General features: G+C 39.9%; 1 protein-coding gene across 2 annotated transcripts in view; it reads left to right on the top strand.

The window, feature by feature from the left end:
* Positions 1 to 12,945, top strand: part of LOC148937216 (uncharacterized) — a 223,125-nt gene that overhangs the window by 130,272 nt on the left and 79,908 nt on the right. The window contains exon 1 of one of the 2 annotated variants that reach the window (XR_016138515.1): positions 8,955 to 10,701. The exons of the other annotated variant lie outside the window; for it this stretch is intronic. The gene's annotated coding sequence lies outside the window, so the exon portion shown is untranslated. Of the gene's footprint in view, positions 1 to 8,954; positions 10,702 to 12,945 lie in introns of those variants that run through there. 2 annotated transcript variants of the gene reach the window in all.

Raw genomic sequence — 12,945 nt, 5'->3', positions numbered from 1 at the left:
TAAGCTCGAAAACGCCGGCGTGTCACATTGTCCGACTGGAACTTCCGCTTCCGACAGTCGGATATTAATAAAGTTCCAACCCGAACGCGACTTGTCAGTATCACTTTTTCGGACGTACCAAGTGAAGAACTCTTAAAGTTGACTATCTTTCTGAAGGACAGGCTAAAACACATTGGCACATTCCAATATGGTGAAATATTAACGAGAGGAAAATTGCGCAAAGAAATAAAAAGATCATTCGATGACGTCACGATCGAGAATGACGAACGGATGTGATCAGTCGAAAAATGTAATATATTTAAATCATTTAAATTCAATATATGCGCGCGCGCGGTGTGTGTGTGTGTGTGTGTGTGTGTGTGTGTGTGTGTGTGTGTGTGTGTGTGTGTGCCTTGTATATATATATATATATATATATTTACAGAGTGCTTCATACGTTTTTTCATTTTGAAATATTTATGGTTATTTTCATTTCCAATTTACCCGCTGTTATGTGAATCCGATTAGAACGTAGTATTGATACGATATTCTGCAATTACAATTAGGATTAGTGCGGGATGTAATACGTCGACCGTACAGACGTCGAGCGAAATAAACGCGGGTGACCATTTTGAGAAATCAGAATTCAGAGTTGAATGTACGCGGCGCGCGGCGGATAACAAATCCGCAATTTGCATTTAATTTCATATACAGAGCACTCGCGTTCTGATGATCTGATAAATAATTTCGTAGGAATCCTCCGTGGTTCCCCACGCGCAGGCTTTTCGTGTCGATCGCCACGTCGCCCAGCGCGGAGGTAGAAGAAAAAAAAGAAAAATAAATAAACGGAAAAGAAATGAGGCAAATACAGCTCTGAAATAAATAGTAATTTCGTACGAGCGCAGCATTGTTGTTCGCGTGGCGGAATTCCCATGCGAATCGCGCTTCCTGAATTAATCAGCGCGCGACTTTAAAGCACGCGATTACCGTTTTCATCACGTGTCGGAGCCATTATCGAACGTATAATCGAATCCCGGTACCGGCCGATCGAAAGTCAAACAAGCGCCAAAATGTGCGCCGGGCGAGGCGTTCGCTAAAATATTTTCGCGCAATTCGATTGTCCGCGGCGGGGATGCGCGACACACGTACAAAATGCACTTTGCAATTTCCGCTCGCCTTCGCCCCTCTCCGTTTCTCGTCCAACCAGGATCTACCAGATCCGTATTATTATGTCGAGAAAGAAATCGATTCTATCGAAATAACACGATTTGCGATTCACCGAGTAACGATGATACGGGAAAATGCAGACAGAGGGGGTGACCAGGTTTTTTTTTTTTTTTTTTTTTTTAAAGGAAGAGGAAAGGAGATTTCTACTGGGATTCAATACAATTTTGCGAGATGATACGTGATCGAGATGTTACGCGATAACGTCACTGACGTTGTAACGCATTGCGCGAATATCGATGCGATACGCCCTGATAGGACTACGCTACGACGGATATTGCCAAATTCGTGCACCATGAATATTCGATTCCCGTAAATCATAGGAAAGTGCGCCGCGGGCGAGCCACGAGTTTTATGCTGAATGTTCACGGGATAGTCGACCCTTCGAACCGGAAACGTAAAGCGAAATCCTAACGCTTGACGGATTTATTTTTCTTATCGAATGATCGATTTTTATCAGGCTCTGCCATGTGGCATAAATTTGACATTTATTTACTTCAATTCGCATATAATTCACGTAATACCCCACAACTCCGTTCCAAAAAAAGCCAGATAATTATATAAAAATTATTATTCAAGTAATCCTATGCAGCGTCAAATTCCACATTTTATATTACATCTAGATAATAAAAAAAACTGCACAAAGTGATAAAGTTTGAAAATAAATAAAATGGAAAAGCAACCTCTTTAGGTAAAAAATAAATACCTTCCAACAGATTATTAAACACAAATTTTTATGTATTTGTGAAAAAAAAATTGATTAAACTTGAGTGAACTCACCACAGCTCTTCATAACTTTATTAATCATATCGTGATATATATCGTGATCATATGGAAACAATTTACACACCACGCACAGGTGGAGGACCTCGTACACTTTTTCACGCAAATTACACCCTCGTCGGGTGACGTCGATCGAGGTGATGAAAATCTCACGTGCTCGCAATTTCCTGAATTTCGATTTCGAACGAGGTGTCTTAAGGCGAAGTAATCGTCGGGACAAACTTATTCCCGTTCGGCGAAATTAATTCGGGAAACCAATTTGCATCGTCGCCTAATGCCACCGTAGTCAGTGATGCATCCCAGTGTGTCTGTAGCGCGCGTCACATGCGAAATTGCAATTACCGAGATCGCGCGCACGGTCCACCCTAGGATCACCAGAAATGTATCCGCCACGCTCCTATCCTGCCTGTGCTGCCATCAGCTGTCAAGAATATCTCGTACGAAACGTCTCGCGAATTCCAAATCACGAATCACGTATTAATGAAGAAGTCGCGACTGAATTCAAATTAAGGGAAAGTCCTCCTCTCCTAGAAATATAAATAATTCAAATCTTATAGAGTTCTCTACTCGATGACTCTGTGCATATACAAAACGCACGAAATATATTCGTTATACGGATAAATAAATAAGAATTATAAGAAATATCAGATACGCGATCCGCATACAAATAACAGCCAGGTCTCTCCCTTTAAAAGCAGAAACTGAACTCTCAAGGTAAGGAAATTGTACATATACAGACCAATTTCTTCCTCGAGAAAGAGATTTCTCGGTTACCTTTCTTTTTATCATTATAATTTCACGTCTTCTGAATCTTTGATCGGTTTTCCCTTTACGAAGATTTCGAGAGAGAATTCCGTCATAAGAGGCGCTAGAGAAAATTGTAGAAAACATTATTTCCTTATCGAGCCGTTTAATGTTTGCATTACTAAACATTTGCTCTGCATTTTGGCGACGCGTTGCAGAGTTAAATAGAACGAACGATGAAATAGAATTTCACTCGTCTTTGATCGCGACTTTATCTGTAAAACTCTTGGAAAACTCTTTATAAACGCCAGGTTTCTTATTTCTTATTGGAATTCCAATTTACGACAGTTCAGATTTTGTTTCACCGTTGACTCGAAATCATTTCGATCCCGCATGTATAATAAAAACTTTTGCTTTATTCGTGGCCTATCTATCCCCGTAATCTCGATCATCGATATTACACCATTTGCATAATTTTTCATATTAAATAATCACATACGACGTGCACACAAATACATGCATATAAATTGTTTCATCGTGATATCAAGCGAATACTATCCTGGAATATTTTCCCTCTAAAAATAAATGTATTTAAAAAAATCAAATTGTAATATTCACAATCTTTAATTAAACTTTATCGTAGATTTCCTTAGAGCACGTTTTGCAATTTTCCCAAGCGTTTTCAATTTCTTTTTTTTTTTTTTTTTTTTTTTTTATTCATCCGTTATTATTCCTTTATTATTGCTTTAACGTGCAACGGCAGCGCTGGCATAATATTATTTTTATGCGCTACAGCGAGTGCATTCGAGGCGTGCTAAATAAATATGTACGTAAAAGATAGACCATGTAACAGTAGGTAGGAGGAAAATTAAGGGCTCGTTACAACGGCGAAGCGGTAAAATCCTGAAGGTAATGGCGCGTATTTTATCGCCCCGTGCTCGCGCGCGTGCTTCGCCGTAACGTACGGCCGGTCCTGTACAATCGAGAAATCTCGAAACTCTAATAAATCTCACCAGTCGACGAGATAGAATCTCCGAAAATGTGTGATACCGATCTTCACAAGGTACGAGCTGTAACGTGAGATGTATAGCTCGAATCTCTCAAGTGGGTTCATTTTCAGATTGATAGGACGCGAAGCGGAATGGTTAAATTATGGTGAGCCGAGAATGCGTTTTCGTATACTTTTGCTCAATCAATTTGCTCTTTTTGTTGGGAAAAACTTTATGGCCAAATCATTATATGTTAGATTATATTTTTGCATGTTACATATTGGAATCGTGTTAAAGAAAAAGCACCGCCACCTCCGAGAACTTATACGTGTGTCTGCTTCAAAACTGTCAATGAAATTAAAGATACTGCGTGTGTGAAGATATGCAATTTTTTTTATCTGAAAATGCAATTTCGCTTATGAATAAAACGATCATGGTTATTTGACTATAAAAACTGGAAGGTAAATTAAAGGAGCGTAGTGATCGTAAAAATTTATTTGACGAGCCTGAGGAGATAAATCAGCGAAATGAAATCGCTACTAAATGCACAAGTAAGTATCTTTTTATAACTTTTTCATTAGCTTTTCAAGTAAATTTGCAATACACCAGTCATGACTTGCGAATGTCTTCCAACTGCAAATACGGAAATTTATTAAAGAGTTTTTCTTTCGCCTAAAATTGATAAAATATAAATACTTAAGCATATTATATTTTTAAAACATATTCTCGCCACAAGTCGTTTTTATTTTATTTTTGCTACGTTATTACATTAACTCTTAGTAGAAAAACTTATAAAGTAAATTTTGCATCTTTCTTAAAACGAACAAATAGTCGAAGAGATCAGTTTCAAAGTAATAAATTTCTTTTTATTTTTCATATTACCGAACGCCATTTTAGCTGTAAAATTAACAGAAATTCATTTCTCAAAAAATCTAAGAATAGAATAGAAAGTTTAACAGACTTCAGCATTAATTGCATTATCTTCTTCCATCTTTTCGTTATTAATTAAGAGTTAAATATCTATTACAGTGCAATTTGTAGCGTTACTTGTGGTGTCACATGGTACCAGGCATTATGGTGTAACGATGACGTCATCATATCGTAATATCCGTTCTCTGGTGCTTAGCGATATTCGATAGCAAGGCGTAACAAATGAGAACTCTTTATTAGGTCTTTATTAGATCTATTTGCATTTGCGTAATTTACCTTGTTCATTCGAGTCAAGATCAGATTAAGTAATGCGAATAAATAAGTGCATAAATTATCAATGCGTTAATAGTAGTTGTACGTCTTATTTTTGATTCGATGAATGTTTCGTCGAATAACCAATCCCGTAAGTGTTTTCTGTTGAAATAATAAGGAAAGTTGATAATATAAAATGATATAGGCAAAGTGATGACAGAGGAAAAATGAGCGTTACGGAAAGAGAAAAAGAACATTTAGAGCCGTTTCTTTCACATCGGAGAAGATTAATCCTTTGATAAACAATTTATTATTAGTATCAATTTAAGAATTATCACATTTTAGCCGTGTCATGTTGAGCGTTTCATCACACGTCATTGCATTCGTCGATGCTGAAAACCGACGCGACAAAGACGCGCAAATTCGAGAGAGGAAATGTACGCGTGCAACTCGGCTTGCAATCCTCTAAAAAATTCTATGCATCCGCGATACACTTGTCTCTTGCGTCAAGTATTCTCGAGAATTTCCCATGAGTCGTCGACTTGCTAGCCGAACTCGGGAAACGTATTTCCCTTCTTCTTGCTCCTCTCGCGGCTTTATATCTGTCGTAATTTGCGATAAACTTGAAACTCACCCGTTTCGTTGTAACTTGGTGCGCTTAGTGAAATTGAGAAATGTTTTCGCGATTACGTTATCTCTGCCAGAGACGTAACGGAAACGTAATTCTCGTCGTAAGGAGCGAGAAGCAATTATGGTTTGTGTAGCTCAATAGCTAGAAAAATTTGAATGATAAAATGTAAGCGATAAGAAAAATGATCTGTGACATTCGACTATTCTTTTTATGGTCGTCAAACAATCGTCTCTGACTAGATCACTTTTCTTGCTTTGCTTGCAGCTCGTTATTTGAGTTTTTCTATAGTGTTTTTTTAATAGACTTGATTATTAAACTTGTAAGAGTTCACAAAGATACAAGATCAATTACTTACGATACTTACGAACAATAATTGTTGTCTACAAAATTAATTGTCTTGGTAATCGGTAGTTCCTCGTATGAACAGACAGAGATTATTAAAAACGAGACTGAAAAAACATAAAGAAAAAAAATTGGACCTATCTAAGAATTCTGTCATGTTAAAACATATTATTAATTTCAATTATAAATTTGAATAATGTTATCGTACTTGACCATAAATTCAACTATCGTAAAAAGCTAATTTCTGAGATGATTCAAAAACAGAAGCAAAATATTAAGGAGCAAAAAAAGATGTAAATTCTAATAAAGATACGAAATTATTTAGCGATATTTATTTTGACCTACTTAATGAAATTGCCAGTCGCAATCAAATGTTCCCTCCACTTTACTTCTTAATATTTTATTTGGTTTGGTTTATTTGGTTCATGTTCTGTCTGATATATCTGAAGGCACGTCACTTGAATACTTAAAGTATAATACTTTGTCTGCGGAGATTTTATTATTTTTTATTGAAAATTTTATCATCGCTTCACCTTATTTACAATTTCCTTGCTCGATACGTCCATATAAGTCACAAAAAAAAGGATCTTTTATTTTTCACATAACAGGAGATTTTAATTTTTCCTTTATTTTCTAACTTTTGATTATTATTTTCATACTTTTAAAATCTTATACTATTTATATCTTTTAGTTTTCTTAAAAAATGTGTCTGTTCGCTATGTTATTAGGTCCTGTTTGTTACATGTATGAAATTTGTTTTCTGATGGTTCTATAATATTTGACAATCAAATTGACAGTCGCGGCTAATTTTTACATCTGACTCAATTTTTATTCTCGCCGTCAAACGATGAATGGTTTTGTGCGATGTGATTGAAATTTCATATTTTTATCAAAACAAATCGGACATTAATTATGTAAAAATAAATTGATTTAATTTCTCTTCATTATTTCGTTCTTATGCGTACATGGATCCTCGGCAAGAAATTCTATGTGGTTTTTTTTATTTATATTATTTATAACGGCAATGGGCAATGGCGTCTCTTTTATTCGTATCAACCTTTTATTCTCCGCTCAATATCAATGTTGACAGCCTTATATATTATTAAATTTTTTGTAAAAAATTTTTGTTGAGGATATTTTTTTTGTGTAGGCCAAAACGTATACTATTTTAAATTTGCTTGTCAATTTTAATATTTATTCGATCCTGTTTTAGTAAATATTTTTCATGTATTACTTTATATTTTGCTCGTTTATTGGCCTTACTTTTTTTCTTGTTTTATTGTTTCCTTCTATATGGCGTTTGCCATATACTCCAAAACAGTTACGATGTGTGTTGTGAGTCCCCGAGAAAACAGAATCCCGTCTCGGATTCGCATCTTCACCAATAGCGAGAAGCTACTATACTTCAAGAATATCTCGCGATATCACTAGCGGATTAAAGAAGCACTCTCGCGCGGAACATCCAGTACAATCCCGTGATACATCATATACTTAACTCCCTTCTTCTCTGTCAAGTCGTATCCCTCTTTCTGAGCGCCAATCCAATTCGTCCGCGGAGAAAATTGCGGATTAAAACAGATGATGCGAGGGAGCGGGACGAGGAGGAGGAGGAGGAGGGGGGGGGGCGGAGTGCCTCCTCCGCGAAGGGGCTCCTTCCCGAATCGAATCACGTCTCTCCGTGAGAATCTTAGCGGATCGGATCGTTAAGCTTTGTAACGGCGATGGGGGTGCGCCGCTGATCCCGATCGGGGTCCTGACAAAGCTTCATAACGGTGCTCGCGATATAAACCACGTGAGACGCGCAAACGCGTAGCTCGCTCGTACATGCGGGCGCTACCAAACGCCCTTTGATCTCTCGCTTTGCATTATGCATGAAGAAGAACTCTACACGTTACGGCTAAGCAACGCAACATGCAACGCGGACGCAGAGAGATGCGCGCCGGATCAAACGGCACGGGAAAATAATCGGAGCAAAGGTAATTGAATTTGATCTTCAAGCCGTTTGAAAGTTGTCTCGAGCGCTCGAGAAATGAAGGGCACATTATGGTATCAGCTTGAGAGCAAACGTTTTTTTTTTCTCGCGTGCGAGTACGTAGTATATATACATAGTATCGACATAAATATTTATATTAATTTTATTAATAAATTATAGTTTTTTTTTTTTTTTTTTTAAATATAATTAATGTAATTATATAGTTATATAATGTAATAATATAATTAACACAATTAACTTGAACATCCATCGTTCGTCGTCAGCTTATTGTCGTTTGCACCGTGCACGGGATATGCGGCCGTTTGGCGAACGATTTCCTCCAAGAGACTGAAAATAAGTTTCTCGCGCATTGGGGGTTTAATCGAACGTCATGTCTCTTTTATAAACAGAAATTTTGACGTTAAATGCCACATCAACTCTCGAGACGAGATACCTGGTGCAGGATACGTAGTACGCTTAAAATTCCTGTCCTGTGAAACAGTTTCGTTCCGTCTCTTGATCTTGATACGAGCAGGATTATTGTCGTTCGTCTAAATATTTTCCGCACTTGAGCAGCAATAACTTCGAAGTTAGTGCCGCCGGAACGATTGGACGAGCGATCGCGCGATTCGCGACGTGTGACTTCATTTACGGGACACCCGGACGGACGGCCGTGCAATTTCGTCGTCGATGCGTCGTCGTCGCAATGAAGTTTTCCCCCGCGAGATATAGTTGCCGGCACAACATTAACAGGGGCGGAAATGGGGCGACGCGGCGCGGCGTGACAGAATGACAGAAGCGCGGAAGAAAACGGCGGAATTCCGATGCGAGCCGGAATCCGGCGATAATTTGTCGCGGGATTACCATCGTCGTCCGACGGCGCGTGAAATAATAGTGCGCTCATAGTTTAATATGAAATAAATCCGGCTGCACACGTACAGAGCTGGCTCCCCCTTTTCTTTTGGGCGATGCACTAATACCAGAGTGCGGCAAACTCCGCAACGTAATATTACGTAATATTTAATTGCATTTTAATATGTTTTTAATTCGAATGGGCCGGCTGTAAATGATGACTGTTATTCACGCGCGTCTCCTTTTTCTTTCTCGCACAACGACCGAGAGTTAGAGTTTAAGGGACGAGTAACGGACGTGGCGGACGTAAAGTTTCTATAATTCGTTATAAAAAAAGCAAACTTAATCGTTCATACAATCGTACATTCTCACAATCGTTGATCGCACGACTACTACTTGCAAATTTGATTGTACAACGAGTTTGTATACAATCGATGCAAGCCGAGTTTTATTACAACACGTCACTTCTTGGCGAAACGATACGAATTGTGTAGATCTATGAATTATAGATTTTTACTTTCGCGGAATAATTATTAATTAGCCGGTAACTCCGTGATAAGCAATTAATAAAACACGCGCAATCTCGAGGGAGGGTTCTTTCGAGAAAGGCTTCTAAATTACGACTCAGGATCGAGAGCCAAGGCTCGATAAAGCCGTCAAAAGTGGGAAAAGAGCCCGTAGGCTCGGCCCTCGGTGAAAGGAGGAGCGAAACTGCATCTCGGGCGAGTCGGGAGAGAACGACCGAAACAGTGGCCTCGAATTCCCCGCACGAAGGGGGATGAGCAGGGTCGTGGCGTTTGCGCCACGGCGGTCGTTGAAGGAGAGGGTGCGCTGAGGAAAGGGGGATGGTTGGCCCCGGGTGGTAGGGATGGATGCGTAGGTGGTGGGTGGTGTACAGGGGTGGGGGTGGACAGGGAAAGGCGTGGAATTGGCGGAGGCAGTCAGTGGCTCGTCGCGCGCCACAACGACGGCTGGACTCGGCGTTGACTCTTTCCACTTGCCGAGTGTATCTCGTCCGACCGCCCCGAAAAAGTCGATCTTTTTTCACTTGTTCCGTCGGTGATTTTATCGCCGCGCGCGAAAAGGCCGTTTCCCTCTCGTCCACGAAAGGCGAGGATCTGCGCCGGCCTTCATCGTCTCCTTCCGTCTCCGTCACTTTTTACGGGAGTGTTTATTTTTTTTTTTTATTGTGTTTTGTGGTGCGCACGATTTCTCAATCGTGCCAAGGAAAAAATTGTTAAGCGGCGACGAGAGCGGGAACGGTAGTTCGATTGAACCTAGATTTCCGATCGAGAGCCTCTCGATGAAGGCTCGATGAAGCGTATCTCGTCCGATATCCCCCGAAGTTTTGTTGTCTTAATCGAATGACGATCTTTGTTAAGTCGAGTGTGCTGAAGAGGCGCTCTTGGTGTTGCGCCCCGTGATCAGTGAGGATAATTCGTCGTCTTGTGTGTGCTGAATTTTGTGCTGATGCAACGAGCAGACACGTAACGGGAAGGACACTGATATTTTTTTTTTTTTTTTTTTTTTTTTTTTTGGCGTAAACTTGCGTTGCTTCCAAAATCGAAATTTACATTCGTCTAAATTGACGCGTGGAAATTACTGAGACGATACGATTTTTAAAAGTAGATGAAATTCCACATAACGCCGATTTCTCGAGCGATTATAAATATTCGGCGTGAATTAATTGACGATTTGAGCGTAACGGAAGTTTGCTCGCAAAGAAATCTCACTCGCGAGTGAATAACATGTGCGGAAAGTTTCCCTTTGATCATATCATATCTGTATTCTCACTGAACGATTTAAATCGCGAAACTCGACCTTATCGCGAGTCGATGAATTAATCATAGTGATAATAGTGCGAAGACAAGGGAGTGTCTGAGAGAGGAATTCCTATTTCGACGATGTCCCGCGCCTGGATAATAAGCGCAAAGGCGTTATTTTTCTCACCGGTAATTGGTGCACACGTAATATACGTGTGATGAAAGAACGCCAAAAGAAAGGTAATATAGATGGAAGTGAAACGCGAGAGGAGAATTTTTTATTCGCCGTAACGGTTAACGGATATCGGTTTATCCTACACGATCTTTGCGTGTGCAAAGTCTGAGTCACCGAAGCTGCTGGCAATTGCTCTGAAACGAGAAACGAGGCTCTCACATGGCGCATAAATTGAAACACAATAATTGTCCAAGCGCAGTCGTGGAGCATTACATTTTCCAAATTGGAAAAAGTTTTGTCTTTTGAGAGTTACATAATATGTATGAAATTATGTTATGTCTGAATGTTAAAGAAGGGAAAGAGAGAGCGCTTTTATAAATTTTTTCCTTTTTTTTTCTTTCCCATTAGATATAAATTAAGTCAGAGGGAGAAAGAAAGAGAAAGAGAGAGGGAAATATATTAATAAAAAGAACATAATGTATGTATCAAATTTTGCTTTATTTGGAATATCATTTAACATTTATGTTTAACATGTGATTGATAAATTAATTGTTGTTGCACATAAAAATCTAGAATTCAATTTTTATAACCGACTATGTATAAAAAGAATTTAATGCGGATAATTTTGCAGAGAAACCAAATATACGCAAACATCGATAGAGCACAATTATATTTTGTGTAATCGTTTGATTTTTCTAGTCGGATTACGTAAAACTCTCGTCACAATTTCGTTTCGATTTAACGTGCCCGAGTTTAACTGTTGCGCCGCGATTTACCGGGGAAAACGATTTTAAAGTACATCCGGGATTCTTTCTGTTCGCGTTAAATTCAATCGACCTGTCCTTTAACCACTTTAATAATCGGGGGTAGAAACGAACAACTCGCGACTAATAATAAACGCGCGTCTAGTAATTATGCAATTTCGCGTTCAGAGTCGCGCGTCTCGCTGCGAATCGTCATTTCCGCGTTACCGTTTTATCTATCGTGCACATCCGCGAGGAGAGAGAAAGGAGAAAGAAGAGGAAGAAGCTGTTACCTCCGAAACGTAAAACTGTTGCACCACGAGCGTAATGCGGACTGCGACTGCGCGCGCAAACTATGTCGTTTCTTCGGGAACAAGTCGGCCCGCGTCGAAAGTTAAGCGAATTCCCGGGACGTCGTAACGAGAAAACAGACGGAGCGTGAGCAAGAAACCGTCGCCTTTTGTTTTCGCGGTACGGTACGAAATGTCTCGCCATTGTTCGGCGGCGGTGGGAAAGCCGCCGTTGGCGAAGCTCGAAGTATTTTCATGAGACAACACATCGAAAGCGCGCTCCATAAAAGACGACGCCGGCTCTCCTCGCTGGAATATTTATTCTCTCGCTGGAAATGTAAATCTTTCTCTTTTTCTCCCGCCCTCTCTCTCTCTCTCTCTCTCTCTCTCTCTCTTTCTTCCCTTCTCCTTCTACTAACTGTAGTTTTCATCGATTTACGAGTACAAACTGGAAAAACGAAAAGAAGGGTTTGTTTTTACACTTTTATCCGGTTAACGCTGGAGGGGGCTAATTGTTTGCAGTTTTAGTATTATGAATAATTACAGACACGAGCGATTCTATAATGGATATTGTTACGTTGCATTTCCAATTGTGTTACAGGCTGCGATATGTACTATTTTAGGGAGCTATTGTTGAATATAAAGTGTAGGAAATGTCGTTGCGTTTGACGAGGAATTTCCGACGTGTCAAGCTTGCGGCTAATATCCGTAGCGTGCAAACCGAGATAAAGACAAACGAAGCTCTTTTCCGCGTCCGATAAAACGAAAATAACGCGGCGCTAAACGTCCAATGCTTCTGCCTTTTCTCAGTCGTAATAAAGCGGGGACCATTCGGGAAAGGCGTTGGCGTTTATGAAAAACGCCGTCGGTGCTCTTTCGGCGCAAAAAGAGCGGCAGGAACGAGGAATGGACCGGCAGAGGATGAAAAAAAAAAAAAAAAAAGAGAGAAAACGATTTTTCTTACTTGCTGTCATTTTCTTCGCTTGACATTATCCGACATCTCGTCACGCGTGCGATCGAACGAACAAAATGCGTTCGATAGACACGATTGGTTGGTGTAACGATTTTTATGGCCAACTCTCGGAAGAACGATCAGCCAAATAAATTGCTGGCATACGCGATAAAAAAAAAGGCATCGTCTGGCATAGGTGGCGGGAAAACGGGAACAGAAAAAAAAGGGACGACGGGGCATTGGGGTTGCAGAAGGCCGGCGGGGGTGGAGAGATATCGCAGTTGGGGCGAGTTTGGTAAAGTTGATGGGCGATATTACGGAGCG

This window comes from Pogonomyrmex barbatus, unplaced genomic scaffold (genome assembly GCF_055798465.1).
Source record: "Pogonomyrmex barbatus isolate J1 unplaced genomic scaffold, ASM5579846v1 scaffold15, whole genome shotgun sequence".
Classification (NCBI taxonomy): domain Eukaryota; kingdom Metazoa; phylum Arthropoda; class Insecta; order Hymenoptera; family Formicidae; genus Pogonomyrmex; species Pogonomyrmex barbatus.
Note: the sequence above shows the minus strand (reverse complement) of the source record. Positions and strands in the feature narration are given on the sequence as shown.